The following is a 22,837-nucleotide window of genomic DNA, read 5'->3' on the forward strand; positions in this document are numbered from 1 at the left end:
TGGTATTTGCATGTAAATGCAAATCCAAACAGACAATAATTGCCAGCAACCACTGATATAGAAATATATTTATAAAATATTTTCGACCTTATTTTTATGCTATACAGGTTTAAACAAACGTACGTTTAAAATACGTACTAAAAGTAGTCAACTATATGAGGACGTTATGAGGTACGATAAAATAGATTCAAAATCAAAATATACTTTATTAATATAGGTTTTTACAAGCATATTTGAATCGACATTTAACAACTATATTAAGTGACCTACCTATAGCTACCACCGGCAAGCAATTCAGTAGGTACTATTTTTTTACCCTTATATTTCATCTGTAGCTGTCTACATAAAACTCGTAGTGAAATCGTAGCAGCGTAGAGTCGTAGAGGGTAAAGAGGCTTTCATGAGAGCAGCCTCTTTCTGTACACGCTACAATAAAATAGGTAAGAGGCCACAGACGGAGTTTCAGTGCGCTACCAGTCGCACGTTTTCTTTATTACAAATATATCACAAATATTCGTCAGTTGTCTTTTGTTTCCAACCGGTGTAACAAATAAGTATTAAGTTCTAAGCGATAAAACAAGCTTAAGTTTTCAAGGATAGTCTGTTATTGGTAAGTTTATTCAATTAATTTAACTGTTTTGAATTTAACCACCTGTTTTCTTTTGTGACACGAAAATTTTAATGAAAGTTTTTTTTTTGTTATAACTTCAGTTGTTTTTTTTTGTAGTACGTGAATACTTTTAAAGAACATTATTTTATAGTTTTAAGCGATCGCTTTTTATATATGTATTGTAGAAGCGGTTTTAAACATATAACAATGTAGTTTAACACATACTTACTAATATGTCATGGGCGAAAATCGGAAAACTGACTGATTAGCTGAGAATTATTAATGTAACAAATCTTTTTGACTGACTTATTATACCTTTTTTGTTCAATACAATACTTAGTAGTTAGATAATTAAAAAAAAAAGACTTTGGAAAAGTAATATTTTTCAATATATGTTTGTCAAATGAAATGAATTCTTTGTTGACAAGTGGTCACTAACACATGAACACCGGTTTTGTAAGATATATACCACCACTTGTATCACTTCTAATGAGCCGGCAGTCACGGAAAGTAAGGTGGTAGGTTGGAATAGTTGTTACACTGATTATATAATTGCCAGAAATGCCGTTTGGCATTAGATTATTTGGTAAGTAATATTGGATAAAGTCGGTAAAAGTAACCACTGAAATGAATGTTTCATTTCCGAAAATTAAACCAATGATCGATTTAATTCTAAAATTGAATATTTGTATTTATATTTTTAAATTTTCACGTATCTTTTACTTGTAAATATAATGGCTAATATTCCTACGTAGGAAACTAATAATATAAACCCACTTAATTACAGTGTAAATTTAATAAAGATATTTTTCATTAAAATCATATGAACGTTATGCTTCTAAAAATGAAGCGACTTATTGCGTCTTAATTAAAAAATAAAATAAATTATTACTTCCACGCTGGTTAATCCCCGGGTCGGACTAATAAAAAATAATTGGATTTTTGTCAAGAAATTCTTATTAGCAGACCGGGGTTTGAAGTTATTGGTATGTACGCATGATTCGGGAACGCCTTGTACTCCTGCGCTTGAATTCTTTTCAGTCGCGTGAGATCTACTGGCCGTCGGACGTTTGTACTAACTCAAACTAAAATTCTTTTATTCAATATTAAATCATTGCCCTTACTTATGATAGTCAGATTAGCACTACCTAGGAAGGAAAAGTATATAAGTATATTTTTTTTGTGAATTTTTATTATTTACATTTATTTAATATGAAAAGATATTATAGCCTGAAGGTGCTGTCAATCATAAAGTCACTAAATGGTATTCGGACACAAGCTGTAGTTAACATTTTTTTTAATTTTGCAATGGAGCCATTGGCTACAACAAGGTCCCAGAAAGCGTTCACTTTCCGATTTCCGAAGCGATCTTCTTGTAGAATCGTATGCTTTGCACCACAAAAGACTTGACTGATAGTATGCAGTACCATTTCTGTGAGTATCACATATGTTCATAGTATCTTCAATATTTTTCCGTGCATACGTCACAGCATAGAACATATACTGACATTGTCCCACAAGAACTACTAACTCTATGTAGTTAGATATTTCACTCTTTTTAGCAAATTCTCTCATGATTACATGAACTAATACGTACATAATATATTAACTTAAACATTTAAGTACTGTATTAAAGTTTTAAATTATTAAAAGCGAATACTGACATCATTTTTATGCATAAACTAATTAAATGCTGGCAGGTTTCTTTCCATCAATATGAACCCTTCAAATGCGATTACTTAAATCGATTGAGTACGAAATTACATGAACAAGTATATCTATGGTGGACTTTGTTGTACTTATGTAACTTCTTCCACATTTTTAAAAACATTCTTAATGAGCTCATCTACACTAACGTTAATAACGATTACACTCGCTCAACAGGCGACCACTTGGCAATCTAAATTGCTTATTATGCAGTATTTTTTTCCATATGTGACTAAAATTTTGGTTTGCTTTTTTTGGAGTTGTAACCTAGTTCTGCAGGTCCGGAGTCTTATATTTTGGATAAACACTGTAAACAATGTAGTATGTGTATGTGTTGCCTACATAGGTCAGATAGTTAAGTAAAAAATATATTGCTGAAGAAGATATACAAGATAATATGCAATGCCAAGATTTTACAAAGACATTTTACAATACGCCTGATTCTTTATTGTCTGCTTTAAATGTTTTATATATTATATTTAAATGTAGACTATTTCTACGGTAAAATGAATTAGGAATTCACGAAAAGATTTAACTTTTAAATTATGAGGATGTATCTTAAGAAATATTTGACGAATATTTAAATATTATAATTAATTTGGGTGTTGAAAAAGAGTATATATATATGACGGAGAAGCTTATATATAGACATATATTCGGTAATGTGTTAAACTACTGACTTTGTTTGCTGGTTCTTCTCGTATCGGTATATCGGTAGAATCTACATTCCGAACTGTTGGACTGTTGGTTCACTTATTAATACTTGTAAATGATGATTCAAAAGTGTTGTAAAAGCCTACCTGAAGACGAAAATAGTCTACCCTTGACTACGAACGCTGTAAAGTGCTCGAAACGTCGGGATGCCAAAAATAATTAATATACGCGATTCAAATCCGTTATAACTAGTTTTATTTCAATGTGTAATCGCGAAAATTTAAGATAACATTATTGATATATTTATTCATTAGAGAAAATTGATAAGCAAAGCATATAAGTAAATAACATAAGAATTTCGTTATTCCGGGCACACTGACACGTGTCACGCTCCTTTACTGTGCCTCGAGGTAATGTTATCATTATCATGTCGCGTTATATATTGTTACCTTGTATTATTTGACTAGAGACCCCGGCTTCGCACGGGTGCAATACTGATACTAAATATGCCATAGGATGTCTTTTTATACAACGTTTATAGCCTTCCTGTCATTAGAGAATATTCAATTATTTTACGTGTTGTAAAAGGCCATTTTTCAAGGTGGACAATACTGTAGTACCTTGTACATTGTTTTAAACGGTACATCTCGTACGGTTCGGTTAGCGTTTGCAAATGCAAAATGTGTTTTTCAACGACATCTCATTAGACATCTCTAAAATGATCAATGTTTCTCTGCTATGTAATGCATGTATTATACAAATAAACTTCTTGAATCATTCTCTCTAGATAACAAAAAACCGCATCAAAACCTTTGTGTAGTTTTAAAGATCTAAGCATACTCAGAGAGGACAGACATCGGAAAACGACTTTGTTTTATATTATACAGTGAAGAGCAATGTGTTGAAGTATTCGTAAATCATTTTACGATAAAGTTTTCAATTTCAATATCTGCTACATCAATCAAGTTTTCTATGAATCGTTCATCATCAATCGTCTTCAGAAAATATACTCATACTTCTTCATATTTATCTTTACCGCTCTGAGACATGAAATGAGCATAAAGAAACGTACATTTCTTTCGACATTGTAAAGATTCTCTTCGATACAAATACGAAATATCTTCGCGTCATGCCCTGAGAGATTTCAAATCTTCAAAGCTTCATAAACTTCATTATTCAGTCGCGGTTTTCGATATTAATGCTCTCTGGAGATAAGGGGGGATCGCGACACAGTTACGATTTTGTTCTGATTAGATGACATTTTTTTATTGAAAGCCCTATTCGATTTAACCTTCGTAACAATTTTTTGACATTCTTAATTTTTCTGTTCCATTTCTCTCGTTTTAAAAAATACAATAATTTATAAAATATATGTCCCTAGTCGTAGTGAAGCTTAAGAAAATAAAATATGATAATTTGCAACAATAACAACAACATCTGCCTGTAAATTTCCCACTTCTTGGTTAAGGCCTTTCTTTGAGGAGAAGGTATGGAACATATTCCGCCACGTTGTTCCAATACGGGTTGGTAGAATACACATGTGGCAGAATTTATATGAAATAAGACACATGCAGGTTTGCTCACGATGTTTTTCTTCGCCGAGTAAGAGATGAATTACGAACACAAATTAAGCACATGAATATTCAGTGGGGCTTGCCTGGATTTGAATCCGCAATCTTCGGTTGCACGATTGCAGATGCACGAGTTCTAACCACTGGGCCATTTCTTAAATTGCACCCAACGTTTGGAACGTTTCAAAATAAAACTTAACTTAGACTTTAATGTTTGATCACGGATGCATTAAATGCAGATTAATTCGGATTATCTTACGGAATATTACTACATAATCCAAAATAGAGACTCGTGATAGTAATACAACATTTTATTTTAGTCCATAATTCATATCAAAAGTTACTAATATTAGCATTTATATAAATCAATGCCTAAAACCGACTAAAGCTGAATAGTTATCTTTGGTTATGAATTAACATCAACTAATTGATGAGAAATTTCCATGTTGATAATGGAATAACAGGTAATTTATGAAAACGAAATGATTAAACCCGTGATTTATGTAAATAGCTCCGAATAGGTCTAATTTTGTTCTCTAAAATGTATATTCATAACTAGCCGAGCCCGCGACTTCTAGAGCATTCGAATTTAACAAAACTGTTATTGTTCAGTTCAGATATAAGTATAACTTATTAATTGTGTGTTAATTAATTGGTAGTATAATGGCATGCTTTTTGTGGCTTGCGCGAGGGCTACGCGCGGTACTGGACAGTATTTGCAGGGAATGTTACTATTATTTTGATATACATATACTTAATTCTCAAATAAATGTAGCCTAAGTTATTATTTATTTCACCTGTTATCTATGAAAAATCCCTTCAAAATCGGTCCAGCTGTACCAGAGATGAGCCGGAACAAACAGATGGATAGACAGATAGATAGAGAAAAATAAAAAAAATAATATTTTTGGTTCCGTGCATACATTTGAATATGCATTTAATAAAAAGCGGTTATTTTAATAATACAACCAGACACTCCAATTATATTATACGTGCACATGTAGATAGATATAGATAGACGAGTTTTCAGATGAGCAAACTATTAATTTGTTTTATCAAAAACATCGAAGTTTGTTTTGGATTTCCTTGTGTTATAAAACAATATTCTCGCAAATAGTAGGCATTTCGAATTATTTCAACACCCATACAAATGTTGAACGTAGGTAAAAGTTTAATCGAAAATTCGTTGGATAGCAATTTTAAACACCGTCAGGATATAGTTTAACGTTGGGGGAAAGTTTTAATTGGGATATCGCTGGATTATCTACCCACTCCCCTATTGGTTGTTTTGTTTGTTTCAAATTAATGAAAATAGTGTAAAAAACAGAGGTGTCGTGGGAAACTTATTTGAAACGTACCTGCTCTCTTTATGTAATACAAGCTGTGCCCATGACTTTGTGTTCTTAGTTATTCTTTATTACATCAGCTGTGAAAATTTCGCCAAATTCGGTATGGTCGTTCCAGATAAATATACAGGCAGACAGAAAGAAAATTGTTAAAAATGTTATTTTGGTATATTGTTTGCAAATAATGTGATGCATATTTTTATGACTGTAATTACATTTTACAGTTCCATAGTTTTATAGTTCATAAAAGAAATGAACTAACTCAACCCTATCATGTAAAGAAATTAATTATAATCATAACAAGCTGATGCAATCATAGGAGTAAATAGGATAATTAACGCATTCGCTCGATTTTGAGTTTTGAAATATGTCATAATGATCAAGAGTTCATCGCTCTAAACCCCCATTTTTTTAATTATTGGAATCCATCCAATAAAACGACTCCGTTGGTCTTCGGCGAGGATTGAAGAGAGTGCAGAATCGTTTCCATACCTCGTACGTAGCTCTCCTCAAGCGGCGAAGACGACCTAGCTTCTCCCAATATTCAAAGAACGGTCGCAAACATCAAGCTTTCTAGTGTTCCCACCAAGGACGTGAGTCTGATGGACTCTCGCGTCCATATCCAACAGAATGTCCAAAGGCGGGAAAATAAAGCTGAGCTAGGCGGATGGCCATTCTTCACTGCGAAATTTAGATGTTAGTTTCCCAGCGACAAATGTCAAATGTTCTGACCATGTTCATTTTGACCTGGAAATTGAATTCCATAAAATTCCTTTTATTATAGCATGTATATAGCTTTTAACAATGCTATTGGATGGCGGACGAGCGTATGGGCCACCTGATGGTAAGTGGTCACCACCGCCCATAGATGGCGTTTTAAGAAACATTAACCTTTCCTTTCATTGCCAATGCTCCACCAACGTTGGGAATTAAGATGTTATGTCCCTTGTGCCTCTAGTTACACTAGCTCACTTGCCCTTAACACTGGAACACGGGTGGTACCTTCTCAGACGGCCATGCACAAATCCCTACCATTAAATTCTTAACTATTTATCAAAGTACTATTACCTAAATTATTAAAGGCCGGCAACGCACCTGCAAGCCCCCTGGTGTTGCAGATGTCCATGGGCGGTGATCACTTTCCATCAGGTGAGACTCCTGCTCGTTTGTCACTATAACATAAAAAAAACCTTTTTGTAAACAAAGAAACAAAAAAACAATTTAGGGTACCAAAACAAGAGGCATTGTTTTATATTAAGTGTAAGTTGAAACCGGAACACAACAATACCAAGTACTGTTGTTGGGTAGTAGTACCACCAAGTGAAGTGAACACAGCCCACACAGAGTTTATTTTGTTCCGAATTGAAGGAAACCAACAAAATCCACACGCATATATGTACAATCGAAGTTTCTCATTCCATTAAATCATGGGTTATATTTATAGTACGCCGAACAACAAAGAATCAGAAGTAGTAATTTGGTATCGATCGTAGACAAGTTCAAGGACAAGCATCGCCCCCACCAGACTGTTATGTCTAGGCCGATTTTTATATCAATTGATTCCACGGGTCTGACGAATCGTTCTCTTGTTATAATACAGAAATGGCATTATTGTATTACTTATATACTGTTTTCTGTTTTACATAAAAAACTGATTAGTTATAACATTAATAACTATTTAATGGGAAAATTGTTTTGTTTTTTTATTACACTTTCATGTCTTAAGTCTTGAACCTATTATTATCAAAAAAAAAAATGCACATCACGATGTAATGAATTAATGCTTTTATTATATATTATTTTTATCATATGTATGTTATTTCTATCGTTTCGTTAGACTTACTATTACGATTCAAAGCGATTTTATGAGCTAAAAACTAACTTTATTAAGTATATTTTTGATTTTATTTAAAATATCGCATAATTAATTTTTTAATAGTCTTACATCTCTACTCCCAAGTATCCTTAAAATATATTCCTTTTTATGCATATGTATAAATTGTATTGTGTTAAGACATACCTTAGAATTTTTCTTATCAACTATTACTGTTAATGTACTACAAACTAACCAATAAGCAAATATTTACTTTTTTAAAAAGCTATAGATAAATAAAAACTTTACGTTCAGTCGACCGCTTATCGAGACGAACAATCTTTCATAACGTACCGTTAGCAAAACCATGTTAAATAATAATTATTTTGTCTATCACTGCTTTCATTGCTATTCCCTTACAATATACTATAATCGAGATCTGTTTTATTACTTTTGAACACATATGTAACGCAAAAAAATTTATGAAATTTTAAACATTATTTCACATTTTGTTTAAAAATTGCACAAAGCAGTGATAACAGTTAATAGTATTTTTAAATGAATAATTTTATTAACAATTTGAACCATAACGGTCATTTAATTGTGCTGAAAAAATATGTTCATTACAAAAGTAAGTCTTTCAGAAATAATCAGCAACCTTTTCCTTCAATATAAAGTAACTCGTGAACTCTTCGATTTTCCAATGATTTTGTGATATATCTTTTCTTAATTCACTTCATAATATTGCAAATGTCCTCACGACAATGATATATGCAATAATTGTTAGTTTTTTTTTTAATAAAAGTTTTGTTGCTGACAGTAACTGTCTATATCACAACTTCCTTTGAAATGGTTTTCACAATCGAATGGTTTCCTTAGTGGCTGATATCTTACGAGGTAGAGAGCCTATATAAAATTGCTACCTGTTTTACAAAAAATAAATAAAAATGTACAATATAGGAAAATATATCATACACGATTGCTTATAAATTTTATTATGTGTATTTTTTTGATAAATATTCTTTTGATAATGGATTAGTTTAACCTGGACGATAAATATTTTAAAACAAGGAAGTCAATGACATCATTTAAATGTTGAAAAAGAGTAACTATTGAGTTTCTTGCCGGATCTTCTTGGTAGAATCTACTTTCCGAACCGGTGGTAACTTTACTTAATTGAAAAATGACGATTCAAAAGTGCTTGTTAAGCCTTGAATAACGTTGATTTTGATTTTAAGAAACATGTTCTATTGTCATTAAAATAAAACCTATATTGCTTCTAATGTAATTCTGTTTACATATGTATCTGTGCTTATAATATATATGCGAAAGTAAATCTCTCTGTTCCCTTAACGCTGAAACCAATGAACCGACTTGGATGACATTTGCTACGGAGATAGTTTGAGTCCCGGAGACCTTCATAGCCTACTTTATTAATTCAACCTGGAGGTAAAATTGTGAGTGACAATTTGTCTAATAAGTAATTAAATATCTGTAATAAATTAAATAAAAGGCATTATGCGGAGACATTACATTTTTTGTCAAAAATATATTGAGTTCATTATTATTTGGTTACTGTCAACTAATTAAGAGTTTTAATGTCTCTACTCTTTAAAAGCTAAGTGTAATTACCGACGATTACTGCATTTTATTATGTTTGTCGTTTTATAAGAGCGCATTCAGAAAGTCTGTATAAACAGGATTAAAATTATAGCCAAATTAATTTCCATTATTCAAGATTTGTTGATTTCCATACAAATAGGTACACATATATATATTACTTAATTTGATTCCTTTTTCAACCATGATTGAGTCTTGTAAGCTGCTTTTCTCAATATCAATAGGAATTCATCGAAATAGCTATCGTGCTGTATATTACGCATGTAATATTAGAATTTATTTTTACGTACATAATATTTTATATTGCTAGTATCGCACGTAGTTTCAAATGTGGAAATGTTTTCGGACTTAATCGAAGTAAATCCTAGTAATTATACAATAATACTTATTTTTCGGGTAATATGTTTAAGTCCAGTCCTTTTATATAAATGGTAAATGAGTACTTGAAATATTTCGATGCCAACGTTAAATATGTACATGACATTTACTAATGAAATGTTTATGATGATGAGTCAAAACTGGCACTCTCATTAATTAACTGCTCTATTAAATTTACATGTCAGCTAAAAGCTCTTAACGGTTTAGCTTTGATTATGATTTTTGATTGGTGAATGCTATGTGGTTATAGTAATTAGTTTAATAGTTTGTTTATACACTAGCTTGTAAGTGAGTAAGTGTCATTTTTAGTAACTTCCTGTAAATTTCCTACTTTCGGGCTGAGGCCTCCTGTTCCTTCGAGGAGAAAGTTAGGAACGTATTACATCACACTGCTCCGATGCACGTTGGTGGATTTTGTCACTTACTCATCATATAATATGCCGCCAAACAGGAATACTTAGGTACAGTCTTGTTTAAGTTTTAAAGACTAACGTACTAGGTTAACTGAGCTAGGGTAACTTCAGGTAAAAGAGCCAAAATATTTTGGATGTCAGGGTTGGTGGCGTATTATTTTTCTTTCAATATGGACAATGGAAACCAGTTGCCGTTAGGTGATCGATAGCTATCTATCCACCAATATGACATAAGAAAAAAGGTTTAACAATTCGGGCCTCTAGTCTATGCGATGTCTCTTTTCGATGTTTCCAATAATTTATTTAGTTATTTCGAGACTTGTAAATACTTTATTTGCTCTAAAAGGTCAGTAGAAGCTGAAGGTTAACATCGATTAATTTTAGATTTCTGATATCGATGCTTTGGTAGTTCAGTGTTCAGGCTAGCTGGCGGTCACAGATCCCGTAGATCTGGGTTTCAACTTGTTTTGAGTTAATATAATGTCATTGTTTCTGTCAAGACGTTTTTAATAGCAACTCGAAGTTTAGACATTGTCACTGTTTACACTCTCGTACCACGAACCACGTTCAGCGTATGTTACCGCATCAGATTTCTTCGGTCGTGTCGGATCACGCGCATCGAGCAAGAGTGTAGTGAGTACTCCTGTAGGTGCGCATGCACTTGTCTTTCATAAAATATCTAATGTAGTTAGCCAGTTCTATAGTCAAATCATATCTATTAGCTTTTTACTTTATTAATTAAGAGTAAAAACACTTGAACTTTATGAACTAATAGTATATAGTATATTTAAAGATAATATTCCATCTATGCGCTACGCTTGTAATAAAAGGGCTGGTTCACTTTTGGCTCACTTTTGCCACTATTTCTTATCACGTGATAATGTGTTGTATAGAATTTTGAAATTATTAACGGCCAGCCTTGTCCGAAGTCAACCTTTCTTGGCTTTGTTGTATAGGCTATGTGACTGGTTTTTAAAATCCATTTTATATTATTAAGTAGAAGTTTAGGAAACCAGTGAAAGTTGTGTTTTTATTTCTAGTAAATATTTGCCGAAATATGTCATATTAAAAATTCCATATTTAAATAGCGTACAAAAACGCTACTTGGACAATATGGCGCTGCAATGGGATCGGTGACGTCACTTTTCTGTATTTTAATCTGTGGTACATATAGTAGAAAAGCAAAGTTTACAAGAATTTTTTTGCGTTTTGTGTCACGTGACAAACGTTCGAAAAGGCATTTCTATTGATGAATTTTTGAATAAATTAAGTATAATTTCAACTTTCGTTAGTAAATAACCATTTTTAAACTCATAATATACACTGATTACAATAATTCACAATTTATTTTTCGCATTGTCAAATAGCCTATTGGTATCCTGCCACCATACGGGTTTGTATCCTTGATTGGATTCATAATTACTATTTAATAACGAGCCCTATACAGTCGCCACCTACGGTTTGAGATTGATTAGCTCTATTCCATTGCACTAAAACCACTCAGCATAATGCATCTCTCCGCTACTAAAATAGATTCATTCGTGTCGCAATATCAGCGTTCTTGTTATTAATTTTCCATTAACTAAGAGAAAGCCCCTCGCTTCTCTGTTATAAAATCGGTTCCGTTAAAAAATTAATGTCGCAAGTTATGTAATTGACAAGGCATTTATACTTATCCTTCCAACACATATTACATCGCAAATTTCCAAAGTTCTGCTTCAAAATATAACACATGTAGTTAACCATTTAAATATCGACGACCTCCATGGTCGAGTGATGTGTACACCGGTTTTCATGGGTACGCCACTCTGACGTCCCGGGTTCGATTCCCGGCCGAGTCGATGTAGATTACCATTAGTTTTCTATGTTGTCTTGGCTCTGGGTGTTTGTGGTACCGTCGTTACTTCTGATTTCCATAGCACAAGTGCTTTAGCTACTTACATTGGGATCAGAGTAATGTTTCTGATGTTGTCTCATATTTTATTTTTTATTTATTTATTTAATATATAACATGTAAAAGTGTATTTAATAATTAACAAATGAATTGCATTTTTTTACTTTAGTAGTCAAACAATGAAACCAAACTTACACTTTATAATAATATTAGGATAGATATACTCTTCAAATAGTCGTTAAATTTAAGGATATGCAACTAAAATTATAACACGGGTATGCAAACAGTCACACATAAGCCAAACATGCTTTAATATTTACTCGTATACAGTAAATAGGTACTACGTTTACATGAAACTTTAATTGAATAGTGTCATACTATTACAGTAGGTATATTTATGTGGCACATAAATAAATTAGAAAAGTACTTATTTTCTTCAGAAATTACACCAATTTACAAACAAGTCCATGTTAACGAAAATAAAGCGATAACCAAACTTTTTAAGGTTCTAAATATAAAAAAGGTTTTATATGAACCCTATCACGAATTAACTCAACCCATATTTATAAATGACAGCTCGACGGTCAGTCCGGCTCCGAAACGGGTCGGAAAAAGTGTTTTCAGTTTAAAAATATCTACAACTTGAAAATGTTAAGAGTAGAAGGCGGCTTTTTCTATTTTGTATCTTCTCTCGACGCTACATTTTAAGAGCCCTTCAACTCATATTAAAGGCTTTTCTTCATAGTGAATTATTGTTACCAGATTTTTACTAAAACCTTAAGAGTGCTTTTAAAATAATCTTAACTTACAAACTAATTAGAAAGATAAATGTAAGATATTCAAAAGCATACTTATATAATAGTTGTTACTTAGATCAAAGAGTTTTCTGCAGTCGCCCTTTAACTTTACCATTTCTGCATTGCTTATTACTATTACATAGTCTTTCACATCCTTTGATGTTCAATACGTATTCGTCTATTTTCTGCATATAAAATACTATAACATAACATTTGCTTCAGTCCCAAATTCTAGGATAAGAAAAACATAACCTAAGCTAAATTATTCATTCCTATTAATCTGTACTTATATTATAAGTGCTTCAACTGTCAGTCTCTCCGTCTAATAACGGACAATAATCCCCTAGAACGCCAGCGAAGCACGGCCAACAAGTAAGTGTTAATATCAATGATATAAATTTGCAAGTGTAAATGTTAATAATCAGTAATTTTACTTAAATTATTACACGAATGTATTTTAAAATTATGTCATTATTTCCGAATGAAATTAGACAGTCGTAAGCCCACATAATATAGACAATATTAATGGATGTATTAATTTCTAAATGCCCCGGAATCTTCTAAATTACCAGTCAGAGATAACTTGATCGAATGGCAATTTCTCTTACTAAATTGGCACAGATATAAAATAAATTATAGACAATTATTATCATTATTTCACTCGGTCTTATCCAATTTATTTCGGATTGATGCGGTGTATTTTTATCATTGAAACAAAATAGAATTTGTCAGACTAATTGGGACTAATGAAACCTAGATATAATAGGTACGAATTATGGTAATGTACCATAAAAAATGTCAACCTACCGGTCTAGATTTGCTTATTATAATCTACTTTTCCGGAAACTATACGGGGTATAGGAAACACTCGTTAACATTTATAATAGTTTATAGTTTAAAGTACTACTTGTAGTGCAAACTGCAACGATGACCTATATTAAATCTATTCCGATACTATAAAGCTATCTGATTATAGAATGGGGTACGTGACTATCGGGTTGTTGGTAATGTACTAGACTACACACTGCTACAGTAATGTCGAGTGCAAAGAGGACAGATTCTGAGATAGGTCGACGCGTTCTATAAAACATATTACAAATTTAACGTAAACAACGCAACATATATTTAAGGATTTTTTATCTCGCCTTATTGCCTACACTGGTGATAGGAGGGCTGATTCATTATTTGCCCAGAGTTTCGGAACTGCGATTCAACGAGGAAATGCTACTATCATTCTTGCTACCATTCCAAGCGGTTATGATTTATACAGTAGCCATTTTTAATTACTATTTGTATATAGTTAAGATCTTAATGTTAATAGTTATTATGTAATTAATTATATAGTTTAACAGGTTATAAAATAATAACATTCAGGTAGCAGGATTACAGACTTGAGTTTCTTAATTTTTTTCTTAAATAATGAATACATATACATAAGTAGATAATGAATTCTGAAAATACTACGGTAGGTATAATTTAATCAGTATTTAATGAAAGATACCAAGCGAAAACGGGTCAACATTGCAGAAATACTATTGAAGTAATGATAGATTTCTTTGAAATCAATGTTTAATGAATACTTAGAGACTTGCTACAAATTATTTTACATTATAATTAATAAACGATTTTGCTTGTATATGTTATAGAATAAATATTCAGTAATTACACGTGGGTTATAAATTTCTAATCACAAATGATAAATTAAAAAACGATGTAAAATAGTGATGTGACTTACAAAATTAATGAAAGTAATATTCTCAACTAAATAAGTAATTAATTAATTCATTTAATATGATGAGCATTCCACGGGATGATGGGTTTATCGCCAATGATATTACAGTGGTGCTATTATGGTTATAAAACAGTAACTGTTGCTATCAAATATTTATTGCAGATTGATTAATATTGTGGAGCCGAGATGACTCAGCGGGTGCGGAATCAAACACAGGCAAGCACCACTGAATTTTCACGTGTTTAATATGTGTTTATAATTCATCTCGTGCTCGGCGGTGAAGGAAAACATTGTGAGAAAACCTGCGTGTGACTAATTGCATAGAAAATCTGCTATATGCGTATTATACAGACCCGCATAGGAACACCCTGGCTTAAACTTCCTTTCTTTAACCTTCTTCTCAAAGGGAGAGGAGGATTTAGCCCAGCAGTGGGAAATTTATGGGCTGTTGTTGTTGATGATTAATGTTGCAGTCGATAAGTCAGTATTATAGAGGTCCATAATATGATTTGATTTGATAACAATCCAATAAATATATATAAATATTTGATACAAACATTTGCTATAATTATAAACCTAATAGCACTACAGCTATTAGAGTAGCAATTGGAATGTAAAATTCAAATCTGTTGATTGCAATATATTGACATATAAGAGGGCTCTCACTGAAGTATGTTACGTCAAACACTTAAATCAAGATTCAAAAAGATATTTGAAATATTTTTTTTTTCTCTATGCTTTATACTAATAAACTGCCTCTACTTTTGACTGATTTAGTGTTTTAAGCGATTTAATTTTATATTATATTTTCTTTAAATACTGGTGAGAGCTGAGATGGCCCAGTGGTTAGAACGCGTGAATCATAACCCAGGCAAGCACCACTATGTATATGTGCTTAATTTGTGTTTATAATTCATCTCGTGCTCGGCGGTGAAGGAAAACATCGTGAGGAAACCTGCATGTGCATTCCACCAACCCGCATTCGAACAGCGTGGTGGAATATGTTCCAAACCCTCTCCTTAATGGAAGAGGAGGCTCAGCAGTGGGAAATGTACAGACTGTTACTTTACTACTTTACTTACTTTAAATACTGGTAAAAATCGCTATTAAAACAAAATAAATAAATAAAATTAAATCTCCGTACTTGATGAGTGAACCGTTGCCGTGGAGTTTTTATCGATTATCGATAAACGGGTGGCGGGGCCTATAATGATTTTGGCATTCGCATTCAATACTTTAATGCATTTTCAGGATAAATAATAATATGTTACTTTAAACAAGCGTGCTAACGATTAATATATAATAAAATATTTGCCGAGTTTATCGATAATCGACAGAAACTCTCTACAAAGTCTCATCATCATCATTAATAAATAAATAAATATGAGACAATATCACATATATTACTCTGATCGCAATGTAAGTAGCTAAAGCACTTGTGTTATGGAAAATCAGAAGTAACGAAGGTACCACAAATACTCAGACCCAAGACTACATAGAAAACTAATGATAATCTATATCGACTCGGCCGGGAACCGAACCCGGGATCTCGGAGTGGCGTACCCTTGAAAACCGGTGTACACACCACTCGACCACGGAGGTCGTTAATTACGGAAATAGTTAATGATTTTTGCTACTTAACCTACTACATTTTGTCACCTAACGTAAAAGGTTACACATCCCTATGTATATCATAAAACACAACAATACAAAAAAGATCATATGAGATATTACCGGTAATTCACTATAGAATCTAAATACTTCCTACACCGGTGGTTGCTTTTCATTAAATTCAAAACTATGATGTCATGAAGATTCAAATATCATTTTCATGAACTCACTTGAAAAAAGAATATTTTTATTGGATTTGAACTATCAACAATTCAACACAATCAAAAATTATCAGTTTTTCTCTACTATATTGTACATGTATTATACATACAAACCTTCTTGAATTAATCTATCTATTAAAAAAACCGCATCAAAATCCGTTGCGTATTTTAAAAGATCGAAGCATACACAGGGACATACAGCGGTAAACGACTTTTTTATATTATGTAATGATAATGATAATGATGATGATGATAATAATGATATTGTAACTTAAAAAGCACTATGTGTCTTGTTGTGTTAATAAGTTTTTGAAATCACGTCAAAATAAAAAGCATTAAAACAGATTATAAAACTTCCGATAAATAATAATCCGCCTTGGATAGCATGAAGCCAGAAAATATGGTATTAACTATTAATTACGTCTAGCGCATATCCAAGTTTATTTTTTTAGACGTAGTTTAATTACTTGCTGCACAAGCTAGTTGTGATTTAATAATTATTATTAATTAATCCTTACGTAAAAGTTTGATTGCGTTTTTCACAATTAAGCGCAATGCAATACGATACTAGATAACAGATAAGTTCAGAGGTATTGATGTCCAGAGATAACATATAAGGTCAGAGGTATTGTTGTCCAGCGCCAACCGGGGCCCTAAGGCCTCCACATGAGTGGGGGCCACAATAGTTTACAGCGAGTTAACAAATACCGAGATATAAGTCAATTATAATAATGTTACTACTTACTATTTTGAAAGTTACCGATACAAGTAAATAAACCATAGCTTACTGATTGATATAAAAAGATTATTAATCCATAATTTAATTATTTGTGTCTCTACGCTCCTGTTGGTGTAGGGCCTCCACTGCATTGTGGCTCCAGGGCCTCAAGACCTCTAAATCCGACTCTGTTGATGTGATGTGAAAGAACTGCATATGTATATTATATACTTAACATGTTTAAAGTTCGGTTACATTAACCTTGTCGATGTAAACATCGCTATGTACACTATAAGGGACTTCAACTCACGCGATCGTTTCATTTACAAACAATAAACATGCTAATGTATTTACATTATGCTGTGTGCGTTAAATATATATTAGTTTAAAAGATTGTATTCGAACAACAAAGTTGATAAAGTCCTAGCACCAATTTTTATATCTAAACCAAACATTTTGCTTCTACAGATTGGACACAAATGGAATATATCACATAATCTGAATGCTATTCGCAAAGCCCCCCCTTTGAGGAGAAGGTTAGAAGCATATTCCACCACGCTGCTCCAATGCGGATTGGTGGATTCACATGAAGCAGAATTTCGTTGAATTTAGATACGAGTACATGCAGGTTTCCTCACGATACTTTCCTCCACCGCCAAGCTCGAGATGAATTATAAACCCAAATTACATGAAACTTCAGTGGTGCTACTCTGGGTTTGAATCCACATTTACCGATTAAGATGTACGCGTTCTAACTACTGGGTTATCTAGGTTCTAATTATTGGGCAATAGTAATAATTTGAATAATGTTATTTATTAATGTTCTTACTGTTGAAAGTCAGTTAGCAATATAAAATTGTAAATTGAAATTAATGTTGACACCTTTAGATTTTGCACAACAGAATCTAAATTAAGTGTTTAAAACCGAGTCCCATTGCTCCGTGAGAAAAGGAAATTCCATTGAACGGGTAAATTCTTTTGGCTTTCCTGTTATAATTCCACTTAGTCGTATTTGAACATTAATCATTTTTAATTTTAAAACATTTAATGAATTTCTCGATGTTAATGATTTATAAAAATTTTACAATACAATCAATAATTACAATTGGTTTAAATATTTTTTCATTAAAAGTATTAAGAAACAAACAATAGCAGCCTATAAACTTTTGCCTACTGCTGGGCTAATCTCCTTTCGAGGAGAAGGTTTGGAACATATTCCACCTCGCTGTTCCAATGCGGGTTGATTGAATACACATATGGCAAAATTTCTATGAAATAAGACGCATGCAGGTTTCCTTACGATGTTTTCCTTCAACGCCAAGAACGAGATGAATTATAAAGACAAGTTAATGGATTTGAATCCGCAATCATCGGTTAAGATGTACGCGTTCTAACCACTGGGCCATCTCAGCTCTAGTGTTAAAAAGTATTAAAAAAAATTAGATTCCGCTATTCATGTTGCTTCAACATGCTTCATCGCCTAAAGCAGATCTATCTACAACAAATTTTGACGAATATTCATGTATTCGTAAATCTCTAAATAAATAAATGCCCAGTTATAAATGTAAATAAAAGTATTAATAGTACGATTTTGTACATAATTGTTTTGATTTATAGCTTTTGACTAAAAATAAAACAACATTCAATAAATACCTAATATAAATGATGAAATAAATAATACAAATAAAAATATCTAAAACCATATCTGACGCTGAACAAAAAAAAAGAATAAAAACTTGTTATAAAATGGCTTTGAAACTTATTGATTGAGTTCTATTTTAGTGTAGTGACCTAATTCTAGTCGCTAAAATAACTTTTTGAATGAAAATTGACCTTTGGACTTTTAAGTATTATAAATAGAAGCTCTATATTTAATTTGATTCGGCGTGATTGTATTTTATTTAAATACATTACAAAAAGGAACTGATAGAGAAATCTGAAATGTAAGGGAATTTATTTCTATATTATTGTAATACAATTATATAGTAAAACTCTTTTTAAATAGCCTGTATATTCGTATATACATTTCTTGTATATTGATGTCATATGTTAACAAGTGGAACATAGGCAACCCAGCTGTTGGCATATAATGGCAACTCTCAATAATATATTATATCCTGATTCATTTACCTATACTTTATTATTTGTATAATGTATGGTTTATAATTACGTTATTCGTTAACATAAAATTAACATATTTAACCTCACTAGTTCGTCAACTGACTTCCGACTATTTTATATAATGAGATAGGACGCGCCAAAATGGATGCCATTTTGTTTTTTTTTTTTTTAATTCCTGTATAACGTTACGCTCCACCAGTATATAAGATTGAGAGTGTGTTAAATCATAGATTGTGTTTTATTTTCTTAAAACCCACAAGTGTTAACACATATGTAAAAATAACGTGTCCTCATTTATAGCTGTAGACTGTATCCATTATAATAGATGTACTAAAATATTTGCAACATGAATTCCACCAAATAAAAGTGTAAAAAAAAAAGTCTCCCGTCGAACAGTTATTTAAAAAGTTATACTTCATTTTCATAGTAGTATAAATATAATTTGAACTGACTTCATAAAAAACCTCAATTTTTTTTAATCGAATGGTTTATGACCAGAAATTATCTATAGTAAAGTTAACGATTCTGAGTTAATTTATATGCAAACCGATCAATCGGTCGCTCTATTAAATTAAAAATAACTAATATAAGTATCTATAATTCACAATGACAATGAAGCTATCACCAGTGAAACTGCGAATTAAGGTTGAATATTTATGAAAATGGCAAGTGAACTTCGTAAAAAAACAATTTTCGAATAAAAAGATAATTTCGGTCCATAACAAAGTACCAGATATAAAATTTTATTTAGTTTTTAATAAATATCATGTGATTAAATAATTTCGTTTTTTTAATAGTGTTTCATAACACGAGATATGACGTTTACAGACAAAGATGACTTAATCGATGATAAATAAATGAACTTATATAATGAAATCCTTCCTGTTAAAAGTCAACAATTATTGGAAGTTGCTTGGGATAGTTTAAATCGATATCATATTCCAATCGAAGGAGTAAAGACAAACAACCCTTTGATTAACATACTTGATGCGATTTGCTAACTCGGCCACATTATTTACTACAAACAGTTCTTGTCGACAAACAAGACCTTGAGTTCTCTTTTGTCTTAGCAACAGTTCCTCTTGATATATATATTTTTAATGAAATAGAACCCTATTCGACTTAAATGCTTATTAATTGAACTTCCAAAATATCGATAACAACCACTGCGAAAATTATAATAGTTTTTTTTTACAAAACCATAATGAATAACTTTGATTATTCAATACCTATATTACCTAGTATTATAAATTCGAGTAATAGTAACTGTTCGAGTAAGTAGTTAGTAACTGTTTGTTTCACTTCCATGTCTTATAGTTACTGAATCGTATAATTAAATTTGGTACGAACCAAGCTTGAATCCCAATGAAGGACATAGACTTTTTTATAACTAAAACCAACGACCTCTCCCGCGATCAGCCGAATCAAAACAAAAACTTTTTTTTTTGTCCGCCAATGACATAAATGTCAAAATTGTTTTTTTTTTTTAATAATTATGTGATTAGACTAGGTTACAAATGTTAATGGCCAGGGTTTTTACATAGCCAACTGAACCTAATTGCCCTTTTTTTTCTAGTAATGTCAACCTAAATCACATAATATATACGGTAGCTCTATACATATGTATATTTATTCACGTTCATATGAAACCTTGTTAATGGATACCTAATGGAAATCGTTTAGAATATTAGATCAGATAAAAGACTAAGTCGGCAGGATGGAAGTAAATTAGACTACGTCCCACTTACTCCTATTAAGTCCCGCATTGGATGGTTAAATATAAAACTTGTACGGATGTAATTACAGGATTTATACGTTATAAAAAACATCACACATCACATAAAGATTACATTTTTTAAATTTCGAACTCTATAAGTCATGGTGGCGATTCTCAACGCAAACTATCAAGAAGGTTATACATATGGACATTTCACATTGAAAAATACAGAATATCCTTATTTTCAAAGTGAGGTTTGATGTCAAATCCGATATAACTGACGAGAGATCAGGCGCTGGACCAACGGACTGACGTGCTTTTACTGAAATAATATGGATTGAAATCCAATTATGTATGTTGAGCAGGACGTGGAGATACGTAGCTTTATAAGCTGGCTTATAGTTATGTGAAATCTTAAAATTAACAAACCATTAATAATTATTAATAATGTCTTCTTTTTGGCACAAAATACAGCCTCAAAGGAATAAAATAAAATAATAATGTCTGTTATTACCTTCAGATTAATTATTAACCTACCCTCGTCCACTCTACTCTTTGCTATAGTATTGGTCGGTTAGTATTATATTATAATAGAATAAGAGTACCTTACCATATAAACATACAACAAAATAATATAAGTAAGATCAGAAAACAGAAAAAAGTAATTTATAATTATCATCAAAATTATAAATTGCTTTTTTCTGTTTATCATTTAAAAAACGTAATTTAAAAAAAGGGTAATATACCGCCAAAAAACTGGTATTTGTGGTGCCGGAATACAGTTTTTATTGTCTAAGTAAGAAAGAACAAGATCAGAATTTACGCAAAACATATATCTCCATAACCACAAAGTACATTGCGGAAAATCCACGAGTCTAAAACATTGTCTATTTCTGGTACTTTTACATAATATCTTGTGTATCGATAACCGCTTTAATAACTTTTACAGATAATTGAGTTATCCCTTCAGAGCCGGTAAATTGCTCGGCCCATTCCAGTCTCGGCGAAATTGAATTTCGTCAAAATGCAATGCGATTGTGCCCATGTTAATCCCACGTTGTAATTGATTTAGCCTTTACCCTTAAGGATATCATGTGAAGGTTGTTATACGTAATTATAAGACAAGCAATTTATTCGCTTGAACGTTCATAACAGTTTGAAACTTTACATTTTAATTTTGGTTGTACTTGTGGTCTTTCAGAAGTTGTTTTTGATTTACCATTAAACATTAAACATTTAGTTTGAGTCTGTATACCTTGAATGAATCCTGAGAATCTTTGAAGTACGTTTAATTTCCACATAAATATTGGACAACATCACATATATTACTCTGATCCCAATGTAAGTAGCTAAAAGACTTGTGTTATGGAAAATCAGAAGTAACGACAGCACCACAAACAACCAGACCGAAGATAACATAGAAAACTAATGAACTGGGAATCTAACCCGGAACCTCGGAGTAGCGTTCCCATGAAAACCGGTGTACACATTACTCGACCATGGAGGTCGTCGTTGAAACATAGCACATGACGTTAGCGTTATTAAAGTAAAGCTTCATGAATTAAATGTATATGTACATATAATATATTCATTTGGAGCAATTTGATATTATAAGAAATCTGCAGCTGCTATAATTGATATGATAGTGATTATAAGACATTATAGGCAGCGAACCTTGCAGAAATCGCTTATGATGTATTAATCAGACATTTGCCCTTAATAATAGGCAAAATTAATATTGTATCCTGTCGTAAAACGAGTCTGTATCATTGGATGGCCACATCCAGAACCGCACGCGCCAAATCAAATAGTCCGCGCCTCCCAGACATCCTGTTACACGTTTCCGTCGGTTTTCAGGTAATTTCTAGAAAAAGAGAAGAAAGATGTTACAAATCAATCATTGTTTAGTCGATT

The 22,837-nt window shown here is 32.0% G+C and overlaps 1 protein-coding gene across 1 annotated transcript in view; it reads left to right on the forward strand.

Annotated features, from left to right (window-relative positions):
• Positions 1 to 469: 469 nt before the first annotated feature.
• Positions 470 to 22,837, forward strand: part of LOC124543703 (potassium channel subfamily K member 1-like) — a 47,086-nt gene continuing 24,718 nt past the window's right edge. Inside the window, exon 1 of the mRNA XM_047121974.1 lies at positions 470 to 610. The gene's annotated coding sequence lies outside the window, so the exon portion shown is untranslated. The remainder of the gene's footprint in view (positions 611 to 22,837) is intronic.

The sequence above is a fragment of the Vanessa cardui genome, chromosome 3 (assembly GCF_905220365.1).
Source record: "Vanessa cardui chromosome 3, ilVanCard2.1, whole genome shotgun sequence".
NCBI lineage: Eukaryota > Metazoa > Arthropoda > Insecta > Lepidoptera > Nymphalidae > Vanessa > Vanessa cardui.